Genomic DNA, 16,582 nt, shown 5'->3' with positions numbered 1-16,582 from the left:
CACTATGTCTAACAAAACACTGCAAACATGTTTCAAAATCAAATAATTATTCAAAACACTAACACATGTTCTCTTCCAACAGGAACATTTAGTCAATCATAACACAATGACAAAAAAAACACTATCATCAGCTGAAATTACAGAAACTGCATTATTTTATGTGTCAGGTCTGCCCTTATACAACAGACAGTATATTGTATTGATCATAGATTGTGTTTTGCACTGCAGTTTATTTATTTTTTTGAAGTCTCTCTACATTTTTGTTTTGTTTGTAATGTAAATGCATGCATTTTGTTGTTGTTGTTTTTTGCAGCAGAAATTCAATACAACAAAATAAATGACCCTTCTTAGAGTAGCTTTATAGAATGTATGGTTTATGAAAAAAAAGAAGACAGACACAGAATTGCTGCAGTAACGGCTTTATTTGCGACAGGACATTTCTGCAAGATAACAAAAATATGCAATATAGCTGCCATTTACAGTATTACTGTATGTGAAAATACAAAATATACAAACAGAAAAGGCCATCTTCTAATCTGCCCGGTCTTCTGCATTTGTCCACATGTTCTCATCCACATCACACCTGATATCTTCCCTGGCAAGGCATCTTGGGAAGAATCGTTTACAGTAACATGCCTTATCCACCCCTGGCAGTGTTCAACTGTGATGTCTTGGTATGCAGCATCTTTTGTATACAGGAGGGACATTTGGTCCTGTGGACTATGGTCAAAAACCTTTCATCTCCAGGCTGAGAAAACTCCTCAATGGGGATGAGGAAAGGGAAGTAAGGGGCAAGGAAAATGGACATCATCCTCTGATGGGCGTCAAACCAGGCTGTGACTAGACGGGAATGGTGGAATGCCACATTGTCCCATATTTGCATAACTTCAATCAGCTGTTTCTCACTAGCAATGGAATAATGTGAAAATACAAAATATACGAACAGAAAAAGCACAAGAAGAAAAAAAAAAGAGTCATCTTCTAATTATTTGCATAATTCAATCAGCTGTTTCTCAGTAAGAATAGAATAAAATACAGGGGATATATTTGTGTTTCAATTCACAATATAAACAGCTGTTTACCTTGACTTTAGCCTGTAAGGTTAGGTTTAGAACATGGTGTTATCTGTTCTGGCATACAGTGTTAAAGCATTGGTAAATTTGGCAGTAAAAATCCATTGTTTTTTTCTTGTTTGAGCTTGTGTGTAAAAGAAGTTTAAGCATTTTAAATTTGTGTTAATTGCATGCATTTTGTGTTAAAGAAACAAGAAATGTGTTAATAGTATAGCTTACACAGACGGATGTAGTGCTAACTGTGTTAAGAGTTTTGGAAAATTGTTAAAAGTATAGAAAAATCTGTCATAGCAATCGTAAAAAACTGTAATTGAAACATTGCTTCAAATTAAGTTTGATTATCGATGATTATCTCTATAATTAAATGATCAATCCAATCATGCAAGCCTGTCTGGTATTATGGAAATAATAGAAAGACAAATAAGTCAGTAATAACTCATCCAAACCCTGACATGACTGTGTACCTTAAGCATAAGAAACTTACATATCCATTAATACGAGAATTCATATGAGACAGTACATTTTCCCCCATAATTAATTTTACTTCAAAATGATTTACTGGTCCATAATCAAGGACGTAAATTCTGTTACCATCTATGACTTCAAAGTGAATTTGCTTTTCCCTTGTGGAACATTTCACATAGAGACCAAAAATAGAACTGAACTATTCCTATGGGACAAGGCCCAAAAGTATTAACTCTGGATTACACACAATATATCTGATTCCCAAAATTAAACTCTCCTTTCAGCTTGCCAAAGATGATATCAATAACATGGTCTAGGATAAATAATATAAAAACTTGTCATAACTGTACTGAGCCACTTTATAAATATGTGCCAAATTAGCACAACATAGAAAATCGCAGCCAACAAAAAGGGTTGGTTTGAGTCCAAGTGCTCTAGTGACAGGCTTGTATTTCTGCCTACCCTTAAAATAAGTCCTATTTCACATTTTAATTCACAGTTTAGCAAAGGTTATTCACAATCTGCAAGTCAGGATCAAAATAACCAAACTTATATTATATTTCACAAAGCTCGAGAGAGAGTTCATAGTGAATTTAAAACATCCTGCTCAGGGGAAGAGGCTCCGATTTCTGCTACACAGAGAGCTGAGGAAAAATCAATTCTGCAACAAATCGTGATTCTTGAGATTTTTAATTGTTACCATGAAACATTTATTTTTAAATGCTCTTAAAATGTTTATAAAATGATTGATACAGTACAATAAAATAGTAACCGTCTTGCTACACTGTTATGTTCATTCAGTAGTGATCATCCACATTACCTTTAAAGACATTTTAAAATGGGAATTCCCAGACATTTTACTGGGAAGAATGTTTAATGTGACTTAATGTTCTAAAACAACAACCAGTGATGCTGTGTCAAGTTAAAAGAAGTTCAACTTTGAGAACTCTTTGTTTGTCTTTGTCTTATTGTTGATAATGTGTTTCTTTGTTATTTGTAATTTTGAAGCTATTTAGTTGAATTATTATTAGTTTTTACAATTATTTTAAAGAGTACTTTTATAAAAAAAGTAAAAAAAAAAAAGAATATTTTAAGACTTAAACAGACATCAACAGTCTGGAAATCAAAAGCCAAATTGTATAAAATTCCAAAATACTTACAAAAAATCGCAATATATATCGTATGAACAAAATGAGCTAAATATTGTTGTAATATAGAATTGCGAGGTCTATGGCAATTATCAGTCCTAAAAGTAAGTATGGGCCAATTTTCATGACCACTGAAATCATACTTCAGATGTTGATTTCACGGTTAAAAAATTGCTATTTATCTAAAGAAGACTAAAGCACCATAGGGTCTTGTTTAAAGAATGAGATCATGTTACTGTGGTGTCTCAAACAGACAGGCTGAAAATTTTGTTTTATCAAGGTGCCATAATTTCCTGCTGCTAGAACGCTGTAAGAATCAAATCCACCTGCTCCATCCTTATGAAAAGAGACGTGCCGTGCTGAGTGCTAAAAGGTGGAAAATGTGAGGTAGAGTCAAGGTGAAAAAATAACAAAAGAAACAAGAGAAGACAGAGACTATAAACACATAACCGTCATCTATTAAGATAAAAGGTTTGTGGTAAAGGATTTCATTCTAGTATCACCAGAAGAAGGAAAATATTTTTGATCCTCCCACCATGCAAACTGCCTTTCACTTTGCTCCATTCCTCATTACGGTTAGAAAAACGTTTCTTCCTGTGTGGGTTTCCCTCATCACTCATAGTATTTTTCTCCTCCTAACAATGTAAGCTATACATCCATAAGTTATTACTGTCAAGGGCAGAATTCACTAATTGACCGGGTAAGGAAATGTGTACATTAAAGGAAGGATCGAGAGACAAAGTTAATGGCTGTATTGTGCAAAAGTGTGTGTGTGTGTGTGTGTGTGTGTGTGTGTGTGTGTGTGTGTGTGTGTGTGTGTGTGTGTGTGTGTGTGTGTGTGTGTGTGTGTGTGTGTGTGTGTGTGTGTGTGTTAATGGGCTGCTGGAGCCACGTGCTGATCAACAGGATGGGGCCTCCCCTCTGCGCAGAGAGGGATTCTGTTTGCTCAGACAGTTGCCTGGCAACCTGACGTCATAAGTTTGCAGCAAGGAGATGAAATGAAAGCGGTTATGGGTTTGTGTGTGTGTGTGTATCAGAGGGATTGTGTGTGTACATCAGTGCATTATGGGATCTGTGTTTGTACCAGTCCACAAGAAAGCAAAACATAATGCAACGTCATTCTCATATACCGTTAAATCGGATGCATGTAAACATAAAACATGTAAAAGAATGAGAAGTGCACTACACCCACATTTCAAAAAGTAAACTGATTAAATATTTTTTTCCATTTATGTCAATAAACCATCTTACTGGACCAGGTCCAGTACACTACGTGCATATATGATAAAGGTGGACAACTTACTGTAGATGTAAGGAGATGTTAAAAAACAAATCATTAATGGCATGAAGGTTAATACATCAGACAAAATTCTTAAGTGTAAATCAATAGTTTGAAAAATAAAAGATTTCACTATCTATATATGAAATGGTCTCTAGATTGACTCCTGTCTTTAGACGTCATAAATTGCTGAGCTTGTCAGAGCTGTGGTGCTTAGAGCTCGGGACACATACAGGAGCTGGTGGTTCATGGGAAACCAGTTTCATGTCCTGATCCCATTCACCCTTTCTCAGCCCAATATTCCTGTCAACACTAAACAACTATCCCAGTATAAATAAATGTGAAAACTGCCCCCAAAATTAAGCCTGTTCCATATTTTTATTGCACTAGTTACAGTCTAAACTCTGTGCTTTATGATTTCTATGTATATTGTGGCATATTCAACATATTTCCACTTAACAATTTGATCTGAACTCAACTATTTTTCTGCTTGTCCAATCAGTCTTGTGTTACTAGCCCTACTACAAAAATGATACATTTTAATTTAAGCAGCATAATTGATGCATCAGGGAAAAGGTTTTGTTTCATAATTTATAATATTGATTAGACAACAAAAAATGTTTTTACTTTCCAATAATAACTGTAATTCATACAATGCTTCCAAGTCTATCACACATCATTTTCACAATCAAATCTATGTACAGTTGTGGCAAGCAGGACGAGGCCGTGGGCCGTAGGAGGACGGCACGAAGCCTATGGCGTGATTACTGATGAGCGCCTCCTGCACGCTGCACTGGTCTCGTATCTCTCACGGAGGAGCTTCGGACGCATAAAAGAAGGAGCGACGAAAGTGAAGGACGAGAGAGGACCAGGCCTAGACTTTACGTTGTGTTTTGTCATTTTGCACTTGACCTACTTACGCACCGCTCATCTACTGTCTCTCTCTCTCCCCTCGATGAACCATGTCCCCCTCGCCACAACAGTATTTCAGAAAGCTATGACGTCATGATTTTTTAGCAGCTGTTACTCCAGTCTTCAGTGTCACATGATCCTTCAGAAATCATTCTAATTTGCTGATTCGATGCTCAAGAAACATGTCTTATTATACATGTTGAAAACATTGTATTAATATTTTTGTGGAAACCATGCTACATTATTTTTCTTCAGGATTTTTTGATGAACAGAAAGTTCAAAGGAACAGCATTTATTCGAAATACAAATCTTTTGTAACATATATGTATTTACTGTCACTTTTGATCAATTTAATGCACCCTTGCTGAATTATAGTATTAATCTTAAAAAAATGAAATAAAATTCTGACCACAACTACAACGTACAATAAATCACAGAATGTAAAATATTTATGTTTTCAGGGCATACACATGACCAATGAACACAAGATGTAGTAAAATGCACCGTTCCACCAATATGTTTGAAATCTCTCTCACACCGAACCCTTACTGTTGAACCCTGGAGGTGTTTTTTCCCCTGACTTACAAGCTCAAGCAAATTCCTCTAGATCAGACTGCAGCAGGAACAGGGTCTAGACTGGGACAGAGCATGTTGTCCAGCAAAAGGCTTGTACAGTGAACACAGATCTTATCCAGAGATATTTTACCTCTTAGTGCCATTAAACAGTATGAGCCTCATTATTCTCTCTCTCCACCCGCTCTCTCTCTAGCAGTGAAGAAATGCATGTACCCTATTCCATTTGCCTCTCTGTCTCCAAATGACACTCCATTATCCTCCAGCCCTGGAGTATTTATACCATTCCCTCACATCTATATTAGATCTTTCTCTCCATTTCTCTCTCTCCCTCCCCCACTTTTCTCCAAACTACTTGCTCGGTCCATGATTCATCTCCTTTTCATGTAGAATTTATGTGACCATTCTTTTACATGTACCTCTTTATTTGACCCTTTCTCAGATCCATTATTAAATTCTTTCTACGTAGCCCACAGATTCTCTATGTAGTACTGGGGAAGGCGCAAATGATTACACTGTGCCTTTGTAATGTGGGTGCAACTGACATAACAGTTTCAGCATGACAGAGATGTGATGGACTCCTGCACAGGCACAGCCCACGATGGAAAAGAACTTCACGGTTCAAAAAGCAGCGAACTGATAAACCGGAATCTCAGCGATCGTCGGTTGAGCTTTGACAGGGCTACAGTATGAGCAACTTTCTCTTATTTTCTGCCCTGTTTATAACATCCCTTCCCACTCTGCCCCAGACACAGAGTTTCCAATAACCTTATTAATCATATTTGCACCATTCAGTAAAGTACCAAAAGGAAATTATTATTAACGTAATTAGCAATAAAAATCCACTTGCAGCCGCCCTCTTCAAGTCCTGTCACGACCTTCCTCCCACTGAACATGAAATGTTTTAACAAAAATTAAACAGTGAGCTAATAGATATTTCAGGAAAGTCTTTCTCATCAGCAGCCTGAGCTATCTGAATCGTTGCTGTAAACATCTCTGTATAATTTATAATTGGTTATACATTCAACTTTTGTGTTTCCATTCATTAGGTTTTAAGTGTCTTTTATGCAAACATGTCTCTAAAACAACTCTAAGCCATAAATATACAGTAACAAACCCTACATAAAATATAGGATAATAAAATGTCTATAAACAAAGTCATATTCCACTGACAAATTTACATCTCACATTAGTGGAATTTTAGTGAGACGCTTATGTAGAAATGCATGCATTAGTAAGGAACTCTAGGCGAAGCACAACTGCATTATTATGTGAAATTATCCAGATCTACAAGCCTCTCAGTCCACACTTGACACTTTAACTGCGTCATGCTTTTTCACTAGGCCATTTCGAAACAGCTTTACAGTAAGAGATGTTCTTATCCATGGTACTGTGCCTAAAGAACATCTATTAGTTACGAAAACAACAACTGTTTTATTTATTCATTCACAGAGAAAACGAATGAAATCTGGTGCTAGCTAGCTAGTTCCACGCTGCTAGCTGGCTAGTCAGCCAAACTGGTTTTGCCGTGTAGTGAAGAGTCACTCAGAATCAATGCGCCAGAGAATAACTGTCTGCAGCTGTATTTGTTTCACGCACACACACATATGTCTTGTATCATGGTGAAAACCTCCCTTTGACTTCTATTGTACTTAAATTAAGCTGCTACTACTAACCCTAACATTGTTTTTGCCATTTTACATGAAAATAGTTATTCCCTTTATGGTTCATTCTACAAAGCGTCGTATAAGTTTACATTTACATTTAATCATTTAGCAGACACTTTTATCCAAAGCGACTTACAAATGAGGAGAGCAATAGAAGCAATCAAACCAACAATAGGGCAACAAGTATGCAAGTGCTGTGACCAGTCCCAGTTAGTATAGCACATTACACGTAGCAAGGTTGTTTTTTTAAATAGATATATAGAATAGTAAGTGTTAATGGGTCATGTGTTGATGAAAAAGATGTGTCTTCAGACGTTTCATGAAAATGGCTAAAGACTCTAAATGGCAGCTCGGGTTGAGTTAGGCTTGTCACTCCACCAACTTGGAACAGTCGAGGTAAAGGTGCGTGAAAGTGATTTTGTGCCATATATATTTTAGTATTAAAAGTCTTTGCGTTTCCAAGTGCACTGCTCTCCAGCCATAGCAGTAAAATCACTCGCCTCCAGGACAGCAGACAGGCTCACACAGAGAGTTTATACACAGGAGAATGAGACAGCGGCTGTGATGAATGAAAAATCTGCAGAGAGTGGCAGGCTGAACAGCTGGGATTGAGAGGTTAGTGAGGGGCACAGAATCATCAAAATCCCAGCTTCCATAAACACAGTCCGCTCTAGAATTAAACAGCATGGCTGGGCCGCAGGAGTCGCAGTCCATTCAGAGACAACAGCAGCGCTACCATGTGCAGCCAGTTTCACTAACCCACACCCAGCTGCTTGTCACAGTCTTAAGTATGATAAGGTATGGTGTAATATTTTTGTAATATTCTCCACAGAAGAACTCAACAGATCTCTGTGGTCTGGCGTGCAGCCGGAAGAAAGAGCTCTGACAGTGGATGAGAGTGGCAGTTAAAGATGTCACATTATCAAACCCTAGGGATGAGGCTGGAAGAGACCTGATAATGCCATTTCAATGACAGGAACTGCTGGCCTTTCACATGAAACTCTCAGATGTGCCAAAAAATGTGCAAGTTGCAACAGTGTATTTATACAGTATGTGGTTGTAGATTGTCAACCTGATACTACTTGTGCTTACAAAAATATACTGTCTGTTCAAGAAGTTTCAAGCAGTTTATATTTATTTCGCCACATATATTAACAGTTTACAATATTCACAATGTGTGCATGAGAAACGTAGGTGTAAGTAGAGTTTTGACACTGAGTCTTTTTGTTGTTGTGTGTAACACACTGAATTCAGTAGAAAAAAAAACATGAAATCTATTTATCAACATGATCTTTTGCAATATTATGTTTTTATGAAACAACATACAGTATTGCAGCAGACTACTCAACCTTTGCTTGTTAGCAATTATAGTTGTCAGTGACACACTTTTGACAGCCATTTTATAATCAGGTATAACATTTAGATCCATCAGGGAATAATAACTTCTGTCACGGGAATGCTTCTCATACTCTCAATATATTTAGTTTTTTTATTTTGTAATGCATAAAGTTTTGTTTATAATATTTAAATTGTCCTCATATATGCCATGTTATAATATTTTAACAGCAATGTTCTATTTCATGTTAATTCTTATCCATTTAGTTTCTACCTCATATTAATTGAGAAAATAGAGCATTTGTATACTTTTAATAATTAATTTGTCACACCAAATTTAACCTAAGAGAACTGCTAAAGAAAATGGTGGAAAAACTTGGTGATCAGTTCAGTATTATTTAGCATTATTTATATAGTATTTAAGTATTCAAGTAATTTAATTAAATATTTATATTTGGCACAATTGATTTACAATACAACATGAGCACAATAAGTACATTACACCTACTTTTCGATGTAAGTACATAGTACTTAAAGCCAATTAATATAAAGTTGGTATTTATTTTATTTAGAATTAAAAACGTACACCTAATAAATGTACCTAATAAGTTCATACACATTTTATATCGGCATGATATAACACTTTCTCTAACAACTTAATGTTTTCAGTGGTTCTATGAATATCTATTTATACAGCAGGACTCATACATGCTTATACATGCTCTGCCCACAAACCCGCGGCCTGGCCCCTTTTATAATTTAAGGCCATAGAAGAGCTGCAGAAGGAACAGTGGAACAGTGGAACAAATCAGAAAGAAAAAAAGCATCTCACACACTACTTAAGTAGAAATGTTGTCTGATTGATAGATGCACTGAGGGCTTTTAGGTATGGATCTTCTTCTGGGTCTGTTTGGGCATTGCTGTCTGGGTAAAGATATTTTTTTTTCTATTGATTTCACAGAAGCAGAATCGGTGTAGCATGTCCAGGCCTAAAGAGCAGACAGGAGCATTTACAGTAACTCCCAACACAAAACTGAATATTGTGCTTACTTCATTGTTGTGACTTTATCTGATGCATTTACATGACATGCCTTTTAGAGTTCGCTTTTCTCACATCAAAAACAACTTGACGACGGTTTAAGTGCGAGCTACCACAAAGCAATTCTTTACGATGTGCACAAATATAATTACTTACAGCTGCATTTGCCACTTATGCATTAGTAAAGTGTGTGACTGAATTGAGATTTAGCATGGTATCCTTAATGGTCCAAAACAACGTAATGGCTAAAGAAACAGTACAAGGAAAGAGAATTTGACATGCACTGTTGAAATTAATGCTACTGTAAATGGGCATGCATTTAACGATCAATCTCAAAACACAAATTACCATTATTTAGGCATGCAAGGTTCTGTTCGGTTGCACCACATCAGAAAATCTATGTAAACAGTTTCTTTACAAAACGTTTTGCTTTATAAAAAGTTTATGTATAAATAAATGTCATTTAATGTTGGAGGCTGAACACCCTCATACATAATACTGGGAAAAATATTCTCTCTCTCTCTCTCTCTCTCTCTCTCTCCTCCTGGGGCCTACATGCTCAAAGAATCCTGGGAGTATTTACAGAGGGGTTGGATGTCATGGCAACAGGAGGGTTTGGTTCGAAATTGCAATGCAATGACATGGAAACCTACTGCCCTTAAATCCAGCCAGAATGTCTATTAATGTAACTGAACATCAACAACAGAGCACTAACCAAATGATCAAAGTGGAAAGAGCAATTTTTTTTATTATTATATAATATTATAATTATTTAAAATATAACACATATTTCCAATAATATTTATATATCTCTGAATTCAGAAAAAATGTAATAAAGTAATTAATAATTAATGCATTAATATATAATAATTATTACCGGTATATTAAATAAATGTAATTATATTATGCAGCTAATATTTAATAAAATTAATATTCTGCAATTCTTCCTATTATTATTATTATTATTATTATTAATATTTAAATAAAAATAGTGGGAAGAACATAAAATAATAAAATATCTAATTTAAAAAATATTAAAATATCAAAAAAATTATATAAAAATTATATTCCTGCTAAATTGTTGTTATATTTATTATTATTATTAATACTATTATTACTACTACTACTACTACTATTATTTTGGTTGTTGTTGTTGTTGTTGTTGTTGTTGTTATTGTTGTTGTTGTTGTTGCAAGAACGATAAAGTAAATGACAATAACATGAAGTACCTACTTGGAAATAGGAAGAAGTACACTAATGTACTGAAAGCCACAGCACTATATTGTAATATGTGCCAACACTTATTCTAAATAAAACAACACAGCTCCCTTTCTATTTATTTTCAAAAGTTTCCCACTAACACAGTGTCTCCCATAATGTGTACATACTACATACTTCAAGTGAGGACACCAGGACAAAACATATTCATCTACACAAGAGCGGCATAGTAAAGATGAGAGACAAGCCAAAGAAAACAGTTTGATGATCAGTAAGTGTTTATTCAGGCTCTTCTTTATCGTGGACTCCATTAAGATACTCTGTGGCTGACTGCTGTTTTTGACCTTGGGTAAAGTGTCATGAGCAATCTTTTCTCTTTCTTTATATTTCTACTCAGTGTGTCTTTTTATAATGACTGAGAGCATGTCTAATTACTGAGTAAAACCTTGCAAACATGCACACAAGCATTCGGCATGATGCCCTCTCTGAGGACTGAAAACATGAATCGCGTCCTCAATCAGCTATAGAGAAAAAGCTCAAAGCTTCTACCCTTGAAAACACACACACACACGCAGTGCTCAAGCTGTTCCTGCTTCAGAGATCCTGTTGAGACATGAAGACCTAGTGCCTTTGGTGATTACATGATGAGCCTTAATTAAGCAAGCAGATTGGAGATTTACCAGCATCTCCCGACCACATGATAGCACAGGTTTGCGAAGAGAATGAATCATCGCACACATCAAAATTGATTGCATTCCCTCACAACAGAGATTGTGGGCCACCCCAGGGCATCACGAAAGATGCCAAACAAACCCGGTCAAATAGTCGAGCTGAATTTCCCCCCATATCAAAAGAATCCATCCATCATCCAACGGCATTGATCTCTTATCTGAGTGTGAAATATAAACACTATCTGCACTCAGCTCTGACATGGCAGACAAACTATGACAATGTAGACCATAACAAAAGCACTAAGCAGGCAACATCCTACACGTGAACTCAACAAAGCACAGGAAACACCTAAAATCCTCTCCTGCCAGACGATGAAGATGGTGCAACTGAGACAAAAACCAAAATCAACACAAAGCGCAGCAATTAATTCAGACTCACAAGTTAAAAAGCCTTGATAAATGTGCACGTTTTAGTGTGACAGTTTCTGATCTGCAGGCTTTCATTGCTGACTGACAGAACCATAGAGAACAGACACCGTGAGAGGAAAAAAAGGGTCACTGGCTCGGCAGACAGCATTTATCGGTACGTGCACAGAGAAAACACATGAGAGCGCAGAGAACAGATGTGCGTGAGAGAAAAAAAGACAAATCTTACCCTATACCTCTGCTTGTTCAGGTGATGGTGCTCAGAGCAGACTGTTCACAAACAAAATGCTTTTTTGAGCTCAGTCAGCAGCAGAAACATCCCTCCCCTCCTGCATTAATTAATTAAACCCTCTCTCGCCCTCTGTCTCTCTCTCTGCCTCTTGTGATTATCCTTCAGTGTTGCATGCAACGCACTCCTTTGGCTGTAGCGGATTGAAAATGTCCCTGCACTTTCTTCTCTGACAGCCTGTTTACAGAGCGCTCTGCTGTCGTTCTGTCTCTCTCTCGCTCTCTCACTCTCACTCTGCACACACTCTCTCTCTCATCAACAGTGCAATATCAAAGAGCTTCTCATAGGACCAGCCCTCCCCTTGCGAACAACCCTAACCACCACAGTTAGTGCCCCTTACTGTAAAGTGTCACCACAGAATCTAAAATAATTTCTGCTATAGAGCCTTTTTGGACATAAAGAAAACTGAATAATGCATAAAGAATTCTGAATCATGATCTTTAAAATGTGGCAGTAAAATAGCTTTAGAGGACATTTAAGTCATTCACTTTTTAAAATAAATGTTATATATATATATATATGCTACTTAATTTTTAAGTTTGTTGTGATAGAAATGACTAATTTTGTTCAGCAAGGATGAATATATTTTATATATTTTTTTATTTATTTAAAATAAATGCTGTTCTTTTGAACTTTATATTCATCAGAGAATCCTCATAGCACATTTTCCACAAAAATACTATAGGCGGATCAACTGTTTGCAACATTTATAATAAGAAATGTCACTGGAGCACCAAATCATGTGACACTGAAGACTGGAATAATGATGCTGATTAAATATCTTTTCCATCACAGGAATAAATTTCATTTTAAAATATATTCAAATTTAAAACTGCTATTTAAAATTGTAAAAATATTTCACAATATTACTGTTTAAGTTTTAATAACATAAATGTTGCCTTGGGGAGATTAAGAGACATTTAGAAAAATCTTACTGACCCCTAATCTTACTAACATTTTAATGCATATTGCACATTTATTTATTTATTTTTCACAGAAAATAGTTTTGAGATCAAACTATAATTGATAAACCGCAGTACTGTAATGGAACCCCATTTGCTTGGATCCTATGTCATATTCTGATACAACAATCAAGTGGTAATAAGAACAGTTCTATTTCAAAACATGACTGGGCATGACTGTTGCCTTTGGCTTGCTCAGTTGGGGATATTTTGGGGATATTTAATTTAATTTTATCAATCAATAAATTCCTCTTGAAACAAACTTTGTTGTATTATTTTAATTTAATACTGTGAAGCTGCTTTGATACAATCTGTATTGTGAAAAGCGCTATACAAATAAACTTGACTTGACTTGACTTGGGCAGACTCCAGTTTTGCTCTTTTCTATTTTATAATAAATAACATGCTATAAAACTCTGCTCATAGAGCCAAATACAACCACAAAAACAAATTATCATCATCCTGATATTATCTGCAACAAGCTAAAAGTTTATAGTAATTTGAGAAGATCACACAAATGTACCACAGTGACTTCTAGTTGGGGAAGTGTCATGTGGCTGGTGGTCACAACCGTTCCACTACAATTCAGACCAATTATTCATAAACAGAATGAGATCAGCACTAAACAACTCATGATGATTAACGAAAATCAGAGGATGACTGCAGACTATTTGAAAAAGAAACCATTAAAGACCCAATGAAATTTTTGTGGCTTTCAGTCCATGTCTGTTGGCTTTGAGGTCATGTACAATGTCCCATCCACTAATGCAATCTGCAAATCGACTAGCAAAGAGCAAATCATGGTTTATGGTGCTAAAATAACCAAAGCCCACTAACTACAGAAAAAACCCTTCGACAAACTTCCTGTTTCAAAAGAAAATACATGTCAGTACAGAAAAAGACAACAGTGCTTGTTGAACAATTTCAAGGGAGCTTCAAGAACATAACACAAACAATAAAAAAAACATAAAAAAATATAATATAACTAATATTGCAACATTAGTTGGAAAAGAGAATCACAAAGCTTTTAGCACACATAAATCTAAACAGAGAGAAAATATGTATTGTATGTATATGTATCTAAAAATATTGATGCACGTTCATAGATGTAAGAGTAATAGCGAGAAACTCAATGGATCTTCTTTTAATGTCACATTAGGATGATATAATGGTCCCTCAAAGGACGATGGGATGAGACCAGTGCTTATCAACCGAATAGGGAATTAAGCTGTAGCACCATCGCTCCATCACTTAATTTGAGAAGCAGACAAAGGGACAGAAATAGCCCGGGAGTGCTCCTCCCCTGCTCCTATGATCAAAAGCAGACTGTTTTTGTCTGGCTTGACTTTCACCTAGGTATGCCATATCCCATTTTACTTTTCTTTTTTTTTTTTGAAAAAGAGAGCAATCACGCATTTGCTCTAAAAAACCTTTTTAGGTAAGTGGTTTCAATCAGGGGGCATGAGCTGACCCTGAAGCCTCCGGCCTGTTGAGATTCTGCAGATGAAGGACACAGAGAAAAGATCACACTCTTGCCATAGACAAAAAAAAGGAGTCTAAAAGATACGGCTGTCCTTAACGTGATAAATTCAGAATGGTAAACTGGCCTTCTTGTGCATATAGAAATAAGTGTTCAGGAAATATGTAGGAGTGTCAACGTGAGGAGACGTCTGTTTTCAGAGTGTTGAAGGTAACAGAGAAGAACCACACCATCTACATGCTTCTTACTATTGCGCAACAGCACAGAAGTACCATAGAAACCCACAAAGTGGTGAATTTACATGGTGAAACAGACTACACACAATTATGTTTGAAAAGGCAAGAGAAATGAAACAGTGAGAGGAACATTTATATAGTTCTAGAGGGCTGCGCAACATGTCTGTTCTTTCTCTCTGTCTTTCTCTTGTGCTGTCTCTCTTTCTGACGGGACTTTCCCTTTTTCTGTTAGAGATGGAGGCGTTGCCTTGTGCCAGCAGAGCGTATGCTTTCACTTCCTGTCTTATTGTCCTTTTTGTTTGAAGAAATGAGCCAACACTTTTATGAATCAACATGCATTTGATTATAAATGAAAAATACCTAATTTGCTCTATTCTCAACCTATATTAGGTTATATCTGCTATATTAATATATATCTGATATGACAGGAAACGGCATTTACTTTTGTAGCACTGAGATGAAACTGACAGCGTGACCCTGCTGTAGAGAGTCTATATATGGAAGTCAGCAGGGTAAAGGGACAGAGACCCTCACACAGTGTCCAAAAGGACAAGAGAGAGCCTGGAGGGTGGGATTCACGTGCTATTTTTAACCCTCCGGCTGTCCCATCTCCCCAGTGATCGGAAACACTGTCCTTCGCGCCTAACCTCAGAGCCCACTGGGGCCGGTCACCTCATTATCATCATGAGAGAGAGCACCAGGGACCTTCATTTTTTCCTCATTTACTTTCCAACGACGCATGAACCAGACAGCCTGCAGTAGAGTCAAAAGTATTGGCAGTGACATAAATCTTGTTTTGCAAAGTTTGCTGCTTCAGTTGTGGTGATGATTCAAATTGCTTCTAGATTATTGTTCAGAGGGATTAGATGCATTTAAAATAATTACAAAAAGCTTTTTAAAAAATGAACTTTATCACAAAACCCGAATTTCACTTTTTTTATTTTTGGCCCTGGCATAAAATGACCAACTAACATTATTTCACCACACATGTCATCAGCACATAGGAAAGTGAGAACAAGTACTATTCAGGTGAAATCACTGATTACGACTAGACTGATTACTATAAAAGGAGGGAATTGTTTTCTTGTGTCAGTCATCATTGCTTTGCATCAAAATGGCATCACATGCAAGGAAATTGCTGCAAAATATATTTCACCTGGAAGAACCATTTAGAGGATCATGAAGAACTAGAAGTAGAGAGGTTCAACTGCTTCAGGATGTCCCAGTGTCCAGCAAGCGCCAGGACTGTCTCCTACGGAATCATGTCACCAGCTTGCTCAATATCGGCAGCAGGTGGGTGTGAGTGCATCTGGACGCACAGTGAGGCCAAGACTTTTGGACAATGCCCTTGTGTCAAGAAGGGCAACAAAGAAGCCACTTCTTTCCAAAAAAAACAAACAAACATCAAGGACAAATTCTGCAGGAAGCACAAGGATTGAACAGCAAAAGACTCGTGCGACGTTATTTTATCTGATGAAGCACCCTTCCTACTGTTCGGGACATCTGGAAAATCGATTGTCAGTAAGAAAAGGTGAACGCTATGAGTCCTGTGTCACGCCATCAGTGAAGCAACCTGAGACAATCTATGTGTCGGTTTGCTTTTCTTCTAAGGGAGTGGGCCCTCTTCACATTTCTGCCCAAAAACTCTGCCATGATCAAAAAATGGTATCAAAATGTCCTGCAAAAGTAACTTCTCCCAATGATCCCAATTTAGTGAGGATACGTGCATTTTCCAGCATGATGTCTTTATTCACTCACGCTGACGTTGTTTCAAACCTGCTTGACTTTTTCTTCTGTGAAACTCACTAG

The 16,582-nt window shown here is 36.7% G+C and overlaps 1 protein-coding gene across 3 annotated transcripts in view; it reads right to left on the bottom strand.

Moving 5' to 3' along the window:
* Positions 1-12,337, bottom strand: part of dgkg (diacylglycerol kinase, gamma) — a 121,635-nt gene extending 109,298 nt beyond the window's left edge. For 2 of the 3 annotated variants that reach the window (XR_014207435.1, XM_082175587.1), the window contains exon 1: positions 12,036-12,337. The gene's annotated coding sequence lies outside the window, so the exon portion shown is untranslated. The remainder of the gene's footprint in view (positions 1-12,035) is intronic. The other variant, XM_082175588.1, reaches the window with a different exon arrangement.
* Between the last annotated feature and the right edge of the window lie 4,245 nt (positions 12,338-16,582).

Source organism: Leuciscus leuciscus (genome assembly GCF_965113295.1).
Source record: "Leuciscus leuciscus genome assembly, chromosome: 7".
Taxonomy (NCBI): Eukaryota; Metazoa; Chordata; class Actinopteri; order Cypriniformes; family Leuciscidae; genus Leuciscus; species Leuciscus leuciscus.
The sequence above is the reverse complement of the archived record's forward strand: the minus strand, read 5'-3'. Positions and strand labels throughout refer to the sequence as shown.